Source organism: Mirounga angustirostris, unplaced genomic scaffold (genome assembly GCF_029215605.1).
Source record: "Mirounga angustirostris isolate CCGP_5_RB_7025 unplaced genomic scaffold, mMirAng1.0.hap1 SCAF_6, whole genome shotgun sequence".
NCBI lineage: Eukaryota > Metazoa > Chordata > Mammalia > Carnivora > Phocidae > Mirounga > Mirounga angustirostris.
Genome location: NW_026991714.1, coordinates 15,034,660 through 15,054,265, shown reverse-complemented (window position 1 = coordinate 15,054,265; position 19,606 = coordinate 15,034,660). Strand labels below are relative to the sequence as shown.

Sequence of the window (19,606 nt, the reverse complement as noted above, 5' to 3'; positions counted from 1 at the left end):
TACCTGTAAGTCCATAAATCTGACACTTTGTATTATATTCAGCAAACTAGGAATGTATCACATTTTGTCATGAAAAATGAGATTTGTAGGGACGCCTGGGTGCCTCAGTCGTTAACCGTCTGCCTTCAGCTCAGGTCATGACCCAGGCTCCTGGGATCAAGCCCCGCATCGGGCTCCCTGCTCAGTGGGGAGCCTGCTTCTCACTCTCCCTCTGCCTGCCGCTCTCTCTCTCTCTCTCTCTCTCTCTCTCTCTGTCAAATAAATAAATAAAAATCTTTAAAAAAATGAGATTTGTGATGGTCCCTTCCCCCCTTTCGTCTAGTCTTTTAATATCAAACCTCCTAAAAGGAAATATGATGAGGCATCTAATCTGACAAACTATCTCTCTTATCTAGAAGAAACATACTGCCCTCTTTCTTTGTTGGACCTATGAGTGATTAAATTTCTGAAAAGGTAATTAGATGAAAAGATATAATTGGTCCTATTTTCTTTCCGATTAGCCATAGTGCAAAACCCCTTTTAGCAAAGTCTCTAAGAACATTCTGAGAGCCTGCTATAGAAACAAGAGGTGACAGTTGAGAAAGGGACTTAGCTAATTGCTTCCCAGTGGAAAGTTGATTTATAGGAATCCCACAGGGGTAATGGTCATTCACTAGAATTTGGGGGAGTAGTCACAATATAACCAAAGGGATGCAATTATCTCCACCACTATAAATCTAATGATATTTTATCATTGCCCAAATTTCATGTTCTCCTCCAGGTCCCCCTCCCCCCACTATCCTGTTCCTTTAAAGAAAAAATAAATAAGTAAATAAAAATTTCCTATTGGGGAAGTTCACTGAATTGTTCCAAGAAGGCTGTCTCAAAAGCAAAGCATCAAGAGCAAAAATTTGCCTCTTAACAAGTACACTGCACCTTGGGAATTTTGTTCTGCTTTCTAAAGTAAAACGGTATCAGGATGTGAAGAGTGCAAACAGGAAGAAGAAATCCACAAAAATATCTTCTCGCTTTCGCCCACCCACTTGTGTTGTCCTTTCCTCAAGAGCTAGCGAGAGAAAAACTATCCCCCTCGCCAGCCTGAACTACGGTGTCCTCTCCCCTCTGCATCTGCTGCCTTGTACCCGTCACTGTTAATGAGCGCTGTAATTAATAGATCGCTCTCCCTGTCTCCCTGCTTGCACTCTGGGCTAAGCACTTTTCCTCCAGTCAACGTTTGAAAGAAAGCGGGTCGGCACTGACTTACAGCAGCCCTGCGAATTCCTTTTAATTTAGAGCACTTACCCCACCACTTCACTTATTACCTTATAATTACTGGACTGCTCGCACATACATTATGATCTTGGACTAGAGTTAGAAGTTATTAGGGTACTAAAACATGGTTGCTCCCCTTTCCTCTCTCTGGCACTGAATTTCTCACAGCTATGACAATTAACTCTTTCACCATCTGCCCTCAAGGCACCATTTCTTTTTTTTTTTTTTTTCCTTTTTCCAGAGGAGAGTGGCTTGATCACAAAACATACCACGTCTTCTCCAGGCCCTCTTTCCCCCCTCTCTCTTTTCTTGTATCATCTGTGGTCAATTTCATCCCAATTTTCTTTCCCTCGGGCTTTTCCTCATGGACCTCTACAGTTGGCAGAACTCTTGATTAAGAAACAAGGCCAGGAATTGCTTTCCTGTTTATGGAAGGGTTATTTGCTAAGTCACCAAATGTTTACGTGTCAAATGCACGTTGTTAAAGTCCCTGAAAAATAGGGAGTCTGCAGCCAGCTGTCTCCTCCAAAATCTCAATCCGTGACTTTGCAATAGCCTTCACGGAAGCAAGGACGTTAGGAAGTGAAGTTGTTGGGGAAGTCTCTGGAAAGTGTCACTATCTTCTACACAAGGTCTGGCCAGTGTAGCTGTAAAAGAAACTGAGCAAACTGGATTTGTGCTGTAGGTTATATGTGTTTCTTTTCAGACAATGAGCTGCTTCCTTAATTAATACCTTTTGCCAAGTGGAAATAGGAACACTCAGAGTTGCCATTTGTCACTTACTGTGTGGCAGGCACTGACCTGAGCACTCTACTCATATTACCTCATTTAAACCTCAAGACAACCTTGTGAGGGAGGCATTCCTCTTCAGGAAATGGAGCCTCAGATGTCACACAATGTCCTGAAAGTCATAGAGTGAGTACGTGGGAATGTCAGGATTGGAACTCAGGTCCGATGCCAAAGTCCAGTGCAGAAATGTCATGAAGCCAACAGAGAATTTTTTTTAAAAAAAGCCAAGCAAGCAGGGGTAGAAGTGACACCACACACGGAGACCTACAACCTCCACAGCACCCCGATAAATGGAGAGGGACCGCGGTGGCCACTCCACCGGCCACAGGTCCGCCCCAGCTGAGTCACCTTCTCCAGTGCTAGGAGTGACACCTAAACAGAAATCTCTGAAAGAATACAGTTGTCTCCTAATTACTACTTAGCTCATTACACTGAACACTTCCTAGACACCATTACATTATACCCTAAAACTACAGCGGGGCTTAATTCTCTTCCTCTCTGTCTCTGAAATTCTACAGCTCTATTATTCAAGCCTGAAATATTCACAACTATCTATAAATTCAATTGTCAGCTGGTGGGTTTTATTCTAGACTTCACTTCAATCTAAAATTAGAGGCACTAAAATTCACATTAACTCTAAGAGGAAAATAGTGAATAAGACTTTATTTCAAAAGAACACCTTTTTGTCAGAAAGAGCCATTTTCAAGATGATGGCTTTATCTGTAGCCAAAGAGAATAAGCCCAATTCTACATTGTGCTGTTAATGCAGAAATTTTAGGTCACACTGGATTAATACAAATCTAGTTAAGAATTACGAATAGAAATAATATGTGTAGAAAAATATGGGAAATATTTATTTTAAAGCCTCAGTACATTTGCTTTTATTTTATTATTTGAAGAGAAATGATGAGAAGCACAAGGGAGCAAGACAAGAGACTTTCCAAAAAACTTCGGAGGAAACACCCTGAGAAAAAACTGGAGGGAGAAACAGCTATGTCGAAACCCACAGTTTGTTTCTGTATAAGAAACTAAATCTGAGGGATTTGGGTGCCTGCGTGGCTCAGTCGGTTAAGCGGTTGCCTTCAGCTCAGGTCATGATCCTGGGGTCCTGGGATAGAGCCCCATCTTGGGCTCCCTGCTCTGCGGAGAGCCTGCTTCTCCCTGTCCCTCTCCCTCTGCCTGCCGCTCTGCCTACTTGTGCTCTCATATCTCTCTGTCAAATAAATAAATAAAATCTTTTATAAATAAATTAATAAATAAATTAATTAATTAATAAAAATTTGAGGGATTTAACAGCCTTCCTGAGGCCAGGGTGAGTCCAGTCCTCTATAAAGAGGCATTTTTGGCAAGGTTTGAGATACAGTCTCAGTAATTCTGATGATCATCCTTCCTAGCTTGGCTCAAGAGCCAGCAAGGGTAAAATTTACCTTTGGTGTTAGATACTAACAATCAGGCAAATACAACTTCTTACTTGCTGGACTATTTCAAAATGTAATTTTTGAAAGTTAATTAACTGTGTTAGATCCGTGAATGTATAGAGAGAAAGAAAGAATAAGAATCAATTAAAGTGGTTGCTGTAGGGGGAAAGAAGAAGATAATCTGTAAGTTAATATTCAATTTATATTATAATTATCAAGCTTAATTGTTTTCAGAGACTCTACCTAGATACAGGTAAATGTGCGACCTTAAATGAATCGCCCTGAGTTAGAATTTCCACGTGCATGCGTCCATGTCCAACCAAGGTGGTCTGCATTTCACAGCAGCTTAGCCAATACTTTTGTTAAATGCTGGCATAACAACAATGTCCCACAGTCACATATATATTATATGCTTTTCATCAACAGATAAGTTCTCCAGCAGCTGTATTTCATCCTTTAAATTTTATACAAACTCAAAACTATTTGCTACTTTATTTCCCTACTTAAAAAAAAATGGTGCATGAAATTCTCTTCAGGAACATATTATGCACAGGTCTTCTTTGGGTTTCCTAATTGTCAGACTAAGACAAGATTTTTTGAAACTTTTATTATACCCATGCCAAGGATAGACACCTTTTAATAAGCTAAATAAATGCCAACTAAAGAAGTCACTATTTTATTTTCTTCCTTGTCATCCTTAAGGGCCCCAAAAGGTACCCATCTTCATTATAAATTCCAAACACTTTATATCAATTTGTATCCAAAAATTTCAGGTAAGCACATTGAAGACAGCAAATCTGCAAGTTTACAAATAGGAGAGAGAAATAAGAGAGTCCTTAGCTTTCTTAGCAAATCACAGAATTTCAGGGTTGGAAAAGGTTTTCCGGTCCTGCTACCTAATCACTATCTATTCAAAATAGGAATGAATCTATGAGGACTGGCCAGTTTTCTACCTTCTGAAACCACCAGATTCAATATTTAAGTATTTTTATTTAAAGAAAAAAATAAAATATTAAAAAAATATATCAGCCTATAGGTTTGTTTTGTTTTAATGTGCTCAGAAGGAAACTTCCAAGACTTATGCCAAGCTCCCTGAGTCCCAGGCTTCAGAGTCCATGACCCCAGCAGCTCCCTTTGCAGCCTGAGTTACAACTTCAAGCGTCTACTTTACAGTGAGCTTTTTTTTTTTCCTGCTTCAACTAATTGCACTCTCGTAAAGTGGCAAAATGTGAATCACTTAGTAACAAAATGGGCACCAGCTGCTATTGTCAGAGAATGGTGATGCTGAAGAAAAGGGAAAGCAACCGAATGAAGTGTCATGTCAGAAATCAACGGTGCAACGTGTGATTTGAGAAAACATGACTACTTTACAGAGACAGGGTGTCATTATGGCATCACGGTAATACGATGCTTTGACAACTACTGGGTCTAACATATCATCATTGCATTAAGGTACACTGGCTTAGTTGGGGAAGGAAAAGAAAGGATTTTTTCTTTTAATAAGAAATATCTTAAGGTCTGCCTGGTTAACCTAACAAAAAGAGATCATTACTTGGAAGAATTGTAAATCCTGACCCACAATGCTCAGAAAGAATAAAACACACATGCACATATATGCACACACACTTCTGGATAATTTTAGGCCTTCTTTAATAAACCTTGAGGCCATCTAATGGAACAGATTTCTGCATAACAGGGATCTCAATCATTTAGTAATGCTGCTTCTTTGATTCTTCGAACAAATAACTTGCTCATTTAGTCTAAAAGAACTTACTCCATCAAGGACGCGAGTAAGCAAACAGCTTCCTGCAAAGCTGGTGCTTGAGATGCTGACAAGAAATGGGGCTCGGTGGTGTGGGGACAGAAAGCTAGCTCCTTAAAACATTATCAGGGCCTCCATCGAAGCTGAAAGCTCCCCTAATTCTGCAAAAGGCTGTGTATTACACCAAAAAAGGAAATTTAGGACAATAAACAAGAGACTTTTAACTGATTTCTGGATACTCATTGAATAGCAAGCACCCCCTGAAAATAACTGCATAGCTAAAGACAAAATCAAGACCTGGAAGGATCTTGCTGAAATCCCACCTGCTTTTAGGGTTCTAGAGTTCAGTGATCTTCTCTTTTGCAATTTTGATCTGACATCACACTAGGCTGACCATCCTGGTTTAAGCACCGAAATCCCACATCCTGGAAACCCCTCAGTGCCAGGTAAATCAGGAATGGCTGGCCATCCACTTTGACAGGTAGACTCTAGAACACCATACCTCCATCCTTGTTATATCTAAAGCAAAGGAAGGTAAAGGGAGAATCTTCATTTTCAGCAATGAAGACCCAGAAAACCGGCTGGAGAAATGTCCTAGTAAGAGCATGCAGCCTAACAAGACTGGGGGTGTTGTAAGCACATGTGTTAGAAAATACCTATAAATATACCAGCATCCCATTTCATCGTGCCATGCAAGCTGGAGGCCACTGCTGATCACCTTGTTAAGTTATCCAGACTATTTTAGATGTAGGAAATTGCAGTAGCTTCAATTTGTATTGCCAGATGATTTCTGGTGCTTCCTGGTTGATAAACTTTATTAATGGGAAAAGAAATGGTCCTGTGATATCACAATGTGTTGCACATTATGATTGTTGACAGTTTCTGTATTTAAGGATTCGATCTGATGCAGAGGCGCTTAGTAGTGTAATTTATCCTTAGCTTGTTTTCTTGGACCTATTTCAATCTAAGGGTGAACATCCCTTGTTTATAGCTCTGAATACAGTAAGTGAGCTACTGGCAAATCAATAAAACTGTTAAATGCATAATAATGCTGGGTAATTGCATACATGACGTTTTGCATAATTAACTGAGCTTTAATATAATGGGCACTCATGTAATATAGAGTAGCTATAAGTCTATAAAATATACACCGTTTATATGAACCATGATTCTGCTTAAAACTCTGGCTAATCATCTACATCAGCTTTGAAGGAAGAGCTCTCCTCCACTGCCAAGTCCAAATCAATTCTTATGACATTACTTTATAACTAACATGATATTTAACTGATGATGGCTATTAGCTATTATACAGATTACATTCAAGAAGTGTAACAGTGGGGGGAAAATACCATTTAGCTTAAACAAACTTCTGCCATGTAATCAATATTATTGAGGCAAATTAAGTGTTTTAACAAGTGTGTATATTTGCCCTAATGCAGCTTAATTAACTATATCCTCACAAGTGCTCAACTCCATGACACCTATGGAAGTTAAAAGAGAATCTCAAGGGGCACCTGAGTGGCTCAGTCGTTAAGCGTCTGCCTTCAGCTCAGGTCATGATCCCAGGGCCTGGGATCGAGCCCACATCAGGCTCCCTACTCTGCAGGAAGCCTACTTCTCACTCTCCCACTCCCCCTGCTTGTGTTCCCTCTCTCGCTGTCTCTCTCTCTCTGTCAAATAAAATCTTTAAAAAAAAAAAAAAAAAGAGAGAGAGAATCTCAAGAAATGCCTAGTCAGAAATTCAAATGCACAACAGAAGCACAAACAAGCACAACTCCGAGCCCTAAGAATATTTCTTACCTTACACAAGTTACACTCCTGGGACCAAGAACCCTAAGGCCCAGAGGGATTTAAACAGTGTCCCCCACTCTCAACCCACTTGGGTAGCAACTGCCCATGTGGTGATCACGTCACTGTTCCCAGGGCAGAGTGAAATAGCCTCGGGCAAGAGGTGGGAACCACTGCTAGAAAAGAAGGTTACGATGGGGTAAAAACTGCATAAGATAAATCATCAAAGTGAAGCTTACGATATATGCTGAATGTAACATTTATTCGGTCTTAGAGATTTACTACGCTCATGAGCAGACCTCCTCCATAGTAAGCTTTCTAGAGAAAAGAAATAGTCTCCTACTTCTACAAATCTCTGGTCTTTCAAACAGAAATATGGATCAATAAAGTTTGCTTGTGTTCAGACAATTCCGTTTTCAAGCAGTCAAGGAGCACACTGAAGAGAAAAAGCAGACACAACAGGAGAGGACTGACAGCTAAATGAAGACCTTCTGGCGGCATCTCACTAGAGGAGAAATAAACAGACATTCAACTCATAGACAGTCTATGCACTGATCTTTACAAATTACAATCGAATACAGATGCTTTACACACACACTCCAGCGATGGAGTTCACAGATCAAACCCAGGTCAATGAAAGCTCAGGCTGACTGAATTTCCCCTTCCCATTCTCTTTGCTACACTGAAACAGGAAATAGGAATGCTACCAGGAGTTGAGGCAAGAACACTGAGATCGTGGTATTGATGTCACCCTTTACTCAGTAAAGGGTGTTTTGTTTTGCAAAAGCAATTACAATGACCAATAAACCCACTGCCTTCATGGAGATAGGCCAGTTCACTTGCAGTGGAACTCGAAAACATACCTGAAACTGGGTGAATTGCAGTAGTGAGGAAATTTAAATACTAAGAAGGAATCGTTGTTGAAATAAAGGTTGTGCAGATATGGACACCTCTACACTAGACAGAGTCACAGCGCAACCAGATAATAAACCGCATCACGCCCTCTTGGACAAGTGGCTGAACTATACTTACACTTTTAACTTAATAGCTTCGTCTGCAGTGGTTGACATCTAGATGCAAAGGCAGCTGGTCTTGGGTGATCTGTGAGGGCACGGGTTATGATTATATTCGGTTGGTATCATGTGTTGTTCGGCTGAAGTAGGGGAGTGGGGGGAGGCGTGGAAGAGGGGAAATTGCTAATTAATTAGTCCTAAATCCTCCCCTGCCCTCCGTTTTTGACCATTTCAGTGAGCTAGCTGCTTGAAGAGAAGGTGAAGTTGAAATACATGGACCACCATTTGCAGGTAAGGGAAAATAACATACATAAACACATATACCTAATCCAAGCCACAGAAACGACGAAGTTGTTGTTCTGTGGCAGAATTAGTTTCTTAAAAAGGGATTATTCAGCAGTGAGACAGCATCCAGTGAAGCCAAGGGAAGCCATCAACAAGCCTGGAGTTCAGACAGGAGGGACGTGCTTGTCATTTGTTACTCAAAGGCCCAAAAGCAAACATGCAGAGAAACATCCCTGAATCTTCTTTGCAATTCTGAAAAAAACGAATTTAAAAAAAAAAAAAAAAAGGTACTACACCAGGGTTCCCACCGCTTTGCTTGTCTTCTTTCCCCTTTCTCAGGAAACCCGGCTTCGTGTGGCACTTGGCGACGTTAGGCAAGTGGGTTCCAGCTCTGGATGTGGCTGTGTGACCCGAGGCCCGTCACTGTACCAGCTTCAGGGTCGTCACTTACTGACAGGATTCGCCCACACGCTTTCTAAAGTAACTTCCGCCATTAAAAAAAAAAAATCCTATCTTACTAAATAAAAACTTACTTAATAAATACCACACTGGTCTGTAACTCCGATTAGATCTGAGAGGAAGGGCGACTGCACTAACGCGCATCCCCCACACCTCCAGGTCTTTGGCGCTGGCTGCTCTCAGATACCATTGGGGGCCATGGCCGTGCTGCGCGTGCGCGTGCGGGTGCGGGTGCGCGTGCGCGTGCGGGTGCGCGTGCGGGTGCGCGTGCGCATGCGTGCTGCAGGCGGAGGCATAATCACAGAAACCACTTGCTGCGTAACAGCAACAACACTGAACTGAGGGATCGTTCCCAGTGGACCCCAAAAGGACAACTACAGCAGTGATGATTTGGGGGGGGGACTGGGGAGCAGGACTCTTGGTTTTTCCTAGAAGTGGTTCTCTTTTTGCTCATTACATTTTTGGTGGGAGGCGTTGGCGGAAAGGGGCAATTCCCTGCAATCAGTGTTTAAGTGAATGTTTGTCCCAGTGTGTGACACCACGCTGTCAGCAAGCAGCAGGGCGCCGCTGAGTTGTTACTACATTTGATTTGACTGCCAGTAGGAAGCTTCATTTCTACCAACTGTTAGTTGCTCGCTCAAAGAATCTTCTCTTCATTTCTGGAGTGATTTTTTTTTCTCCCCCCTCTCTTCTATTTCCTTTTCCTTGATATGTGGTAAGCCCAAATGCCACGTGGATTTGTAAGAGAAAACGTGAGTTCTTGTCTCCTGAGCTTGTCAGACCTGAGGACCTGGACGTAAAGGGTCCAAGCGATTTGTTCGATATTTCTGGTCTCTCATTTAGAGTCTGCATTTTAATTCTGATTTCCCAGCTCATCGCAAGGTCAACGCGGACATAATACTGGCTCTGCCACGCTGTGGTCACATCTTTTTACTTGGTGGGGTTGATTTTAGCCAGTGGAGCAGGTATTTCTACAACCCTCATCAACAAAACAAAACAAGTGCTGTCACCTTCTCATGCAATTTGGTTGAAATAATTGCTATTTTTGGTGACTGCTTCTCACACTTTTCATAATTTTTCTGATTTGGTAACTTTCCCACAGCACATGAATGCCTCTCTCCTTAAAAATAATGATTTGGGTAATTATGATTCTCAAACCGTGCCCCTGACAACTTCTGACAATGAAAAGCATCTTTAGAAACAACAAAAGCATGTGCAGGAGTAAAAAGGGTAGGGGGGAAAAAAAAGAAAGAAGAAAAATCCCTCAGAGATATGACGAAAATTCAGGCTGAATGGAAAAGTAATTAACACTAAAGAGCTAAAACTGTAATTAAGAAAATTTTCATTAAGGGGAGGCAGGTGAATCTGCTTTTCTAAATATGGCAAGGTGCTGTGTAAAAATAAAATAGAAGCAGGTTTCGGTGAGTGGAGCAGGAAAGCCATGTCTTTAACCAGATCAAATTCTCGAAATTGGCTGTCAAGACAGGATTGTTGTGATTTATACCCGTCTATCAAGTGCATGAACGGGACAGGCAGAGAGAACAGAGTCAAGCTGCTGTCATTTCCATTCGCAAAGAACCTTTAATTTCCACAGCACCATCTGTTACCGAATCTAATTCACATTCCCCCTTAATCTGGTTTAGTTCCATAATACTAATTCTTCCCCAACCCCTATGAACACAAACCACCACCAAAAAAAAAGGCTTCGGTTCTTGGTGAGTGAGAAATTGAATATTATAGAGTTAAGGTGTTAAGGCTCCGGTGACTTAAGCGAAGCATGCTCTTTTCCATTAAAATGTATTCCTGGTAAAGGGATTTGTTTTCAGCCAATGCAGAGATTATGAAATTGTTCGTATTTGGGGTAAAAGAAAAATGCTGATATAAAAGTAGGCCGGGGACATGAAAGCAGAGGTTGTCATAAAATACAATTGTTGTCAAGTTTAGTCACTTTCAGAACTGGCTATAAAATCACTTTGTCATGGTTTTCACATAGACAAAGCCTGGAATTGTATTTTTGTTATGGAAACTCAAGAGAGTGATGTATATATATTCAGAAAGAGTAGAGCAGGGTAGAGGAAACACCTAGGAGAAATAGAAATGGAAAAAAATCATATATAATTTAAAATAAAGAGATGTGTATCAGTAAACATGCATTCACCTCCCTCGATCTAAGATTCTAATAGCGCATACTTTTGATGCACCATCATTTCCACTCTCAGCCAATATAATAACTGGCATTCACAATAATGAGGTTGTGGAGCTATAAAATTATAAAGTGCTTTCTGTATCAGAGAAAGATTAAACTATGCTCTGTAAAGATTTAGTGTTAAATGTATTTTATTGCTTTCTAAGTCTGAAAATTTGTTATCTCTAAAGGCAATAGTACATAAAGATCGCAGACAAACATTACAAAATGAGAAAAGATATTGTTTGAATATGGGGGTGAGAAGTTTTGATTACACATTTAATCAACTGGCTCACTACCTAATTCTTCTATGAACATTAGAAGAATTATCTTTTTGTTCTCTAAGCCAGTAGGTGAGAGCACTAGGTGGGTTCCATGATATCAATCCCTCAGTTTCAGTCGGTCATCGGAGAGGCTGTGATCGAAATATTTATTTTCATGGCAGCCATGATTATAACCCATGATTATCACCCATAAATACATTTTTTTTTTTGTAGAGAAAACTTTAATATGTAAAGTCTACCACTTAGCTGGAACTATCTTAATACCCAATTAAAAAGAAATCTTAAGTCTGTCATTTAAAGATACGTACTTTCAGGAAAGAATCTCTGATTTTACTGATGAAATCTTCTGATTTACCAGGTATACATATATTTTCAACTATTAACTACAAGAAAAGCCTGATTTTTTAAGCAATTTGGGAGATTATAAAAGAAGATCAACTGCAACACCGTAATAAACGAAAAACCTTGAGACTAGAATAAATATGCTTATACACATGTGAACATATATATATACATCACCTATACAAACACCAGCGGTAAATATAAGTGATTAAAGATAATAAAGATGATAAAATGTAAGATATGCTAATTTTAATATCCCTAAGTTTTTTGTAGCAATTTATATTTTATAATTTTAGGGTTTCTATTTACAGCTATATATTAAAGAGAAATTTTTACGGGGCGCCTGGGTGGTTCAGATGGTTAAGCGTCTGCCTTCGGCTCAGGTCATGATCCCAGGGTCCTGGGATCGAGTCCCGCATCGGGCTCCCTGCTCAGTGCAGAGCCTGCTTCTCTCCCTCTGCCTCTGCCTCTCTCTCTCTCTCTCTCTGACTTTCATGAATAAATAAATTAAAAAAAATTTAAAAAATTAAAAAAATAATAAAGAGAAATTTTTATTTTCTTCTCACTCATAAGAATGGCTAAAATTCCTAGGTGATACCACTAAATACATGGGAGCAACTGGAAATCACCTACATTGCTGGTAGGATATAAAATGGTGCAATCTTTTTGGAATAAAAGTCTGGAACTTTCTTAAAAAGTTAAATAGACACTTAGCATATCACAATTCACTCCTATATATTTACTAAGAATGAAAACATATGTCCACATAAAGAACTGTACACCAATGTGTAATCACAGCCTTATTCATTATGGCCCTAAGCTGAAAACAAATCAAATGTCCGTCACTGATGAATAGATAAACAAATTGTAATATATAGAAGCAACCAAATCCTAGTCAACAATAAAAGAGAAATGAACTGTGAGAAACGCAACATCGCTAAATATCAGTGACATCCTGATGTGCAAAACCAAGGTAGATACAAGAGAGTACATCCTCGCAGTTTCTGTTCATGTAAGTTCTAGAACAGGCAGGACTAATCTGTAGGGATGGAAGTCACCAGGGGTTGTCTGGAGCAAAGGGTGGGGAAGGCCAGGAGGGGGGCATATGGAAACCAGTGGTCGATTGTGTTAGATGGATCACACTTGTCAAAACTCATCTAACTGTGCATGGAAAATATCTATTTTGCTGTATTTATGTTTTATCTTAAAAAGTTGATCTAAAAACATTTTTTAAACAATAGGTTAAACTCCGTTACTTTGTATGACCAGAAGTTTCCACTGATTTCCCATATTCTATACCCAGTCTCAAATAACCACATCTAGCAAATTTTTCATCAACACCTAGTTCTATTTCTCATTTATACACAAGGACACCGTGGATCAGGGAAGGGAGACAGATGATGTATAGAACCCAGTCCAAATTCTGGGTTTCCATCTCTTAGGCTATATCTTCCTCTAACTTACTAATAAAGCAAGGGATGAAATAAAAATCAGACCCAAAGTGAATAATATTCTACTGATCAGAATGGTAGACACCTTCCTGTATCCTGTTTTTAAAAGCTTATAAAATATCTGGGGGCACCTGGCTGGCTCTGCGTGCAACTTTTCATCTTGAGGTCATGAGTTCAAGCTCCATGCTGGGCTTATGGCTCACTTAAAAAAAATAAATAAATAAAAAATAAAAACTTATAAAATATGTTACTGTAAACACAAATAATTCCATGCATTCATGAGGTCATGCACCTGACTTCATTCCTCATTGTCTTCCCCCAAAACATGGCCCATTTTAAAATGGCCTTAGGTAAGTGGCAATGTGGTGGTATGTCTTTGTTATGTAATTCAAGGTGGGCTCTGAAAAAAAGTTTTTCTGGCTTGGTTTTGTGTTTGTGACAAGGAAGTAAGTACTATGGGAGATAGGATAAAGGCAAAAAATGAGATTTTAAGAAGTGGAAATAAAGGGGCGCCTGGGTGGCTCAGTCATTAAGTGTCTGCCTTTGGCTCAGGTCATGATCCCAGGGTCCTAGGATCGAGCCCCGCATCAGGCTCCTTGCTCAGCAGGAAGCCTGCTTCTCCTTCTCCCTCTCCCCCTGCTTGTGTTCCCTCTCTCGCTGTGTCTCTCTCTGTCAAATAAATAAATAAAATAAAATAAAAAAAGAAGTGGAAATAAAAGGAGATTCATCTGATCCTTTAAAATAGAGTTTGGATATAAGTATAAACAAAGTAAAAAGTGTTGGGGGAGAAGGTGCAATCTATAAAACCTGAGTAGGTAAAATTATGCATTCCAAGAGAAATGTAGAATTTCTAAGAAGCTTCCACGAGAGAAAACTTGTAGAGTAACTTAAACAAATTAAAAAAATTTATTTCATCCCCAATTTACCAGATGCTTCACAAGTAAGACTATCTGAATGACTTTCCTTAGCAGAGAAGGAAATAAATCACAAAGCACATTTCTTCCCTTTCTAACTTTCCTACACACACATTACAGCATTTAGTACTAGCAGGGAGAAACAGCATGATTATACAGCTAATACCTATTTTCCTGAAAGGAGGCTTCTGCAGAATTATAAATTTGTGTGTATTCCTGAAGACAAATCTGGACAAGCTTATGATCTATTCCTTCCAATGCCTCCACACACTCTACAGGTTGGCAACCAAGCCCCTCAGCCAGGGAGTCCAGATCTCACCTTCCCTTCAGCCCCCAATCTCACTTCTCCCCACCTTGAACCTCCTATAAATGCTGTGCTTCACAATATCTAATTCCGACACCCAACAGCTTCCCCTTCTTTCTGGAATGCCTCCCCCTGGTCCCTTGCCCCATCCACTGGCTAGCACCTACTCATTAGTAAAAACTCCACTGACTTATTAAGTCTCCACAAGTCTTTGCTGACACTCCTTCCCCCTGATGTCCCCACAATACCATGAGCCTGTTTCTGCAAATGCACTTCGCACATTGTGCTTAATGTACGACTGACCTTTGAATAACATGGGTTTGAATGCAGCAGGTCCACTTACATGCAGATTTTTTACGGTACAGTACTGTAGATGTATTCTCTCTATCTTATGATTTTCTTAATAACATTTTCTTTTCTCTAGCTGACTTTATTGTAAGAATACAGTACATAATACATACAACATACAAAATATGTTCATCGACTGTTTAGGTTATCAGTAAGGCTTCAAGTCAATAGTAGGCTATTAGCAGTTAAGTTTTGGAGGAGTCAAAAGTTATAGGCAGATTTTCAACTGTGTGGGGTGTTGGTGCCCCTAATTCCTGTGTTGTTCAAGGGTCAACTATATGTTCTTATATTTCTGTCCCTCCACTTGGAGAGAATTATGCCTTAATTGTTCTCTATCTCTAAAATTTCACTCTGTGCCTTGGTTGTTGAATGAATGAATAAATCATGAATTCATATACACACTAAAAGTGGTGGGCTTTGAATTTGAGAGCACAAATTTCCTAAATTAAAGTGTTGTTCCTATCATCTCATGAATCTGCAAGATAAAGCATAGAAAAGCCATTTTGATATCTCCTTAGGTCAGAGTAAATCTGCCAAGAGATTTGATTTAACACATAACAAACAAAAAACAAAACAAAAAATCCCTGCAGGGCAGAGTAGTAAATGACTCTAAGATTTTTAATCAGAAGACCTGGCCTTGCGGTCGCCGCACTGTCACGGGGGCTCTGACATGTTATCTACAAACATCAGTTGCTGAATCAGCTAGTGGCAAGGGTAGCTCACAGTAGGTATGGGAAGATCAAATGAAAATTACGTGCAAAGGCAGCACTGAATTTACAAGGATATCAGTAAGCAAAAAGAGAGAGATCATTCTAGGATGAAGAAGGATGGCCCAGAAGTGGGGGAGGACAGGGTAGGCTCAAAGAAGAAAGGAGGCTGTGGCTGTGTGGTTGTGAAGAATACTATAGGGGATCTGCAATCAGCTGTGGGTTCAGAAAGCAGGTTGGGGCCAGACTGTGGAAGGTTCAAAATACTACACTATGCAGAATAGATGTCATTTTGTAGGTGCTGAGAAGCTGCTTAAGAATTCTAAGGAGAGGGGCGCCTGGGTGCCTCAGTCAGTTAAGCGACTGCCTTCGGCTCAGGTCATGATCCCAGGGTACTGGGATCGAGTCCCACATCGGGCTCCCTGCTCCGCGGGGAGACTGCTTCTCCCTCTCCCACTCCCTCTGCTTGTGTTCCCTCTCTCGCTGTGTCTCTCTCTGTCAAATAAATAAATAAAATCTTAAAAAAAAAAAAAAAGAATTCTAAGGAGAGGGGCACCCGGGTGGCTCAGTGACTGCCTTTGGCTCAGGTCATGATCCTAGGATCGAGCCCCGCATCGGGCTCCCTGCTCAAATAAATAAATAAAATCTTTTTAAAAAATTTTATTTATTTATTTGAGCGAGAGAGAGAGAGCACATGAGAGGGGGGAGGGTCAGAGGGAGAAGCAGACTCCCCGCTGAGCAGGGATCCCGATGCAAGACTCGATCCCGGGACTCCAGGATCATGACCTGAGCCGAAGGCAGCCGCTTAACCAACTGAGCCACCCGGGCGTCCCAATAAATAAAATATTAAAAAAAAAAAAAAAAAAAAGAATTCTAAGGAGAGGGGCACCCGGGTGGCACAGTCAGTTAAGCATGGAACCCTTGATTTCAGCTCAGGTCATGATCTCAGGGTCATGAAATCGAGCCTTGTGTTGGGCTCTGCGCTCAGCTCTGAGCCTGCTTGAGAGTCTCTCTCCCCCTCTCCCTCTGCCCCCCCCAAATAAATAAATAAATCTTTAAAAAAAAAAAAAGAATTCTAAGGAGAAAAGAGACAATTTGTGTTTTTATTAAACACAGTTTTGGCTGAAGCACTGCCCATTATTCATTCACCCTGTTACATTTTAGGCATGTAACCTGATAAAACAAACAGGCCAGATCTCTGAACTCACAGTGTGTAAAGCCCAATTAGGAAGCTATTATATCCATCCAGATAAATGATGAGGAAAACCTGAGTGAAGATAGTGGCACAGAGAATGAAAAAAGAAAAAAGGGAGATAAATATTATAAGCATCATCAAAAGAGGTTTTTCCACCCCTAGTGATCCATAATATATGAGAATCAATCAAGCTAAAATTCCTTTGACAAATTAGAATTTTTTTAATAAAGTGTAATATAAAAACAAATTAACACCATGTGATGAAACAGTTCTTTATCTTGACCAGAGTGGTGGTCACAGTAGTAAAACTGCTGAAATCTGAATAAGGTGTATAGATTGTATCGGTATCAATCTCCTGGTTGTTATACTGTACTATAATTATGCAAGATGTCGCCACTGAAGGAATTTGGGTGAATGATGTGGAGACTTCATTCAACTGCATGTGTCTACAATAATCTCAAAATAATTTTTGGGGGTACACACCTGGGTGGTTCAGTCAGTTAGGCCTCTGGGTCCTGGGATCGAGCTCCGCATCAGACTCCCTGCTGAAGGAGGGCATCTGCTATCTCCCTCTCCCTCTGCCCCTCTGCTCATGCCTTCTCTCTCTCTCTCAAATGAATAGATAAAATCTTTAAAAATAATAATAATAATTTTTTTTAAGTAGGCTCAACACCCAGTGTGGAGCCCAATGTGAGGCTTGAACTCATGACCCTGAGATCAAGACCTGAGCTGAGATCAAGAATAGGACACTTAACCAACTGGGCCACCCAGGCATCCCTCAAAATAGTATTTTTTAAATTAGCATTTACCTAGGAAACATGGACGACAGCACCTATTTATTTGACTTTGTATCTTCAGCACTCTGTATTATGCTGAACTCATATTAGCTACCTAATAAATTTGACACTTAATAGATTTGTATTGAATGCATAAGTAAATAAACTGCAAGGTATTATGTCAATTGAAGGCATCATTTTTTTATTAATGTTATTATAAACCTGATCCCATGGGTTTCTCTGTCTGGCTCATATGTGTTTATGACATTACTTTAAATAACGAAACTCTGACTGTAGATACCAGTTAGTCAAGGTCAAAAAGACGATGGTATAGATGGTCCTCTATTCTACTTCTCAGAGAGTGTACTGAAGTCTCAAGATAATGCTAAGAAATATTGACATGATTTCCCCTATGCCCCAAGAACATATATGGAAACCATTTTTTTCATTTTCTCTTTAATGCTGGGAAAAAAAGTTAGTCACACACTGGTTCTCAAGACAATCTTGTGGGACAAATTTTATGTCTACTTTACAAATGAGGAGACAGGACAATGACAGAGCCAGAACTTGAACTTGAATTTTCTATGTCTAAACTCTTTACTCTGAATTACAAAATGCTGCACCACAGAGATTTCATAACAATATAACAGCCAGCTAAATATCTCAATTGTAGTCATACCTATAATTACCAATACTTGAATCTTGTTAAGATTTTCTTTTTCTTTTTTTTTCTAAGATTTTATTTATTTATTTGAGAGAGAGAGATCACGTGCCCAAGTGGGGGAGGGGCAGAGAGAGAGGGAGAAGCAGACCCCCCACAGAGCGGAGGGCTGGATGTGCGGTTCAATCCCAGGACCCGAGCCGAAGGCAGACGCTTAACCGACCGATCCCCCCAGGTGCCCCAGGATTTTATTTCTCAATGGTTTAATTTTTTAAAAAACTGTATACTCAAATAAGTGCTATGATCTACCTTGATGACTATTTGAACCCACAATAACAAAAATGTGACCAAAATGAAACAAAAGCAGCTTAGTTCTTAAATAACCAAGAACAAAGAATAAGTTAAACAGTCAAAATGACTGAACAACTTAGAAAATACTCTATTATTCATACCAGAGAAAGGAGAAGGCTAAAAATACTATATTATTTATATCAGAGAAAGGAAAAGGCTAAAGTATGATTATTATTTAATTGCTACAAGAATAGGATTACAGCCTTCTAAGAAGGAGAAACTGACTTATTTCACAGCAAGGAAAACCACGGCTAGATATTAAGTAGAACTTCCTGGACAATTAGTTGTTGTAGTTAATTAACTGTATCAATTTACAAAATTAATATATATTAATTAGCTCACTATGCCTCAGTTATCTCTTAATTAAAATGGGGGCACTGATTAATACCTATACTACCTACTGCACGGGAATGTTGAGACTCAAAAGAGAAAACATACGAAACTCTCGAACAACTTTAAAGCCTTATGTAAATCTAAACTGTTACTATACATTTGTACTTGGAGATTTGTTGCGATTTACGTTTGTTTAAACATTTTGATAATGCATTCTGACTTCTACTGATTTTTCACCAACATTAGCTCTACAGTATCACACAACATGACTTCCGCGTACCTGAGATTAAGAGGTTGTTTTTAGCAGAGCTTTAAATCAGTTCACAAATCTTTAGTGAGTGTCTACTATGTGCAAGAAATGGTGCTGGCTATGAAGAGTAATGGGATCTTTTTCCAAAGGAAAATGTGAGTTTCAGAAAAGGTCAAAATTTCCATGCTAAGAATTACAGTTGTGTGGAAGCTACCCAAGAAACTAATGAGGTTAGAGCCCTCCATCAGATTCCATGCGGATAACAATTAATTTAACACAGGTCTGGGGGAAAATGTAGTTAAAGACAACTTCTGAAACCACTTAACTACATTCAACCATCTCAGCCACTAACCACAAGGAGAACAAGACAAGACAGTGTGGATAAACCTATTACCACTTCAGAGTGGGGGTGGGGGGTGACTCCTCTGACTAGAGGCAGAGTCTTCATGCAAGAAGCATGGAAAACTGGAGTTACTCCAAGGCATGATATTAGTTACAATCGTTTTCAGCCTCAGCACCTGCTAGGTCCCACTCTGAGACCTCAGTCCCTGCCTCCTCCACTTGCCCCCTGTGCGAGGCTCTCCTACGACAGTCAATCTGTCCATTTTCCAGAAGGCAAACAGACAGGGCAGGAATAGTCTTGTTCTTACCCAAAGTCCAGGAGGGAATATTGAGGGAAAATAGAAAAAGGGAAAAATTTGTGCAGTCTCTCATGAAACACTTGACCAATGTTACATAGT

At 40.0% G+C, this 19,606-nt stretch overlaps 1 protein-coding gene across 4 annotated transcripts in view; it reads right to left on the bottom strand.

Moving 5' to 3' along the window:
• ESRRG (estrogen related receptor gamma) overlaps window positions 1-19,606 on the bottom strand; it is a 568,605-nt gene that overhangs the window by 181,345 nt on the left and 367,654 nt on the right. The window lies entirely within an intron of this gene.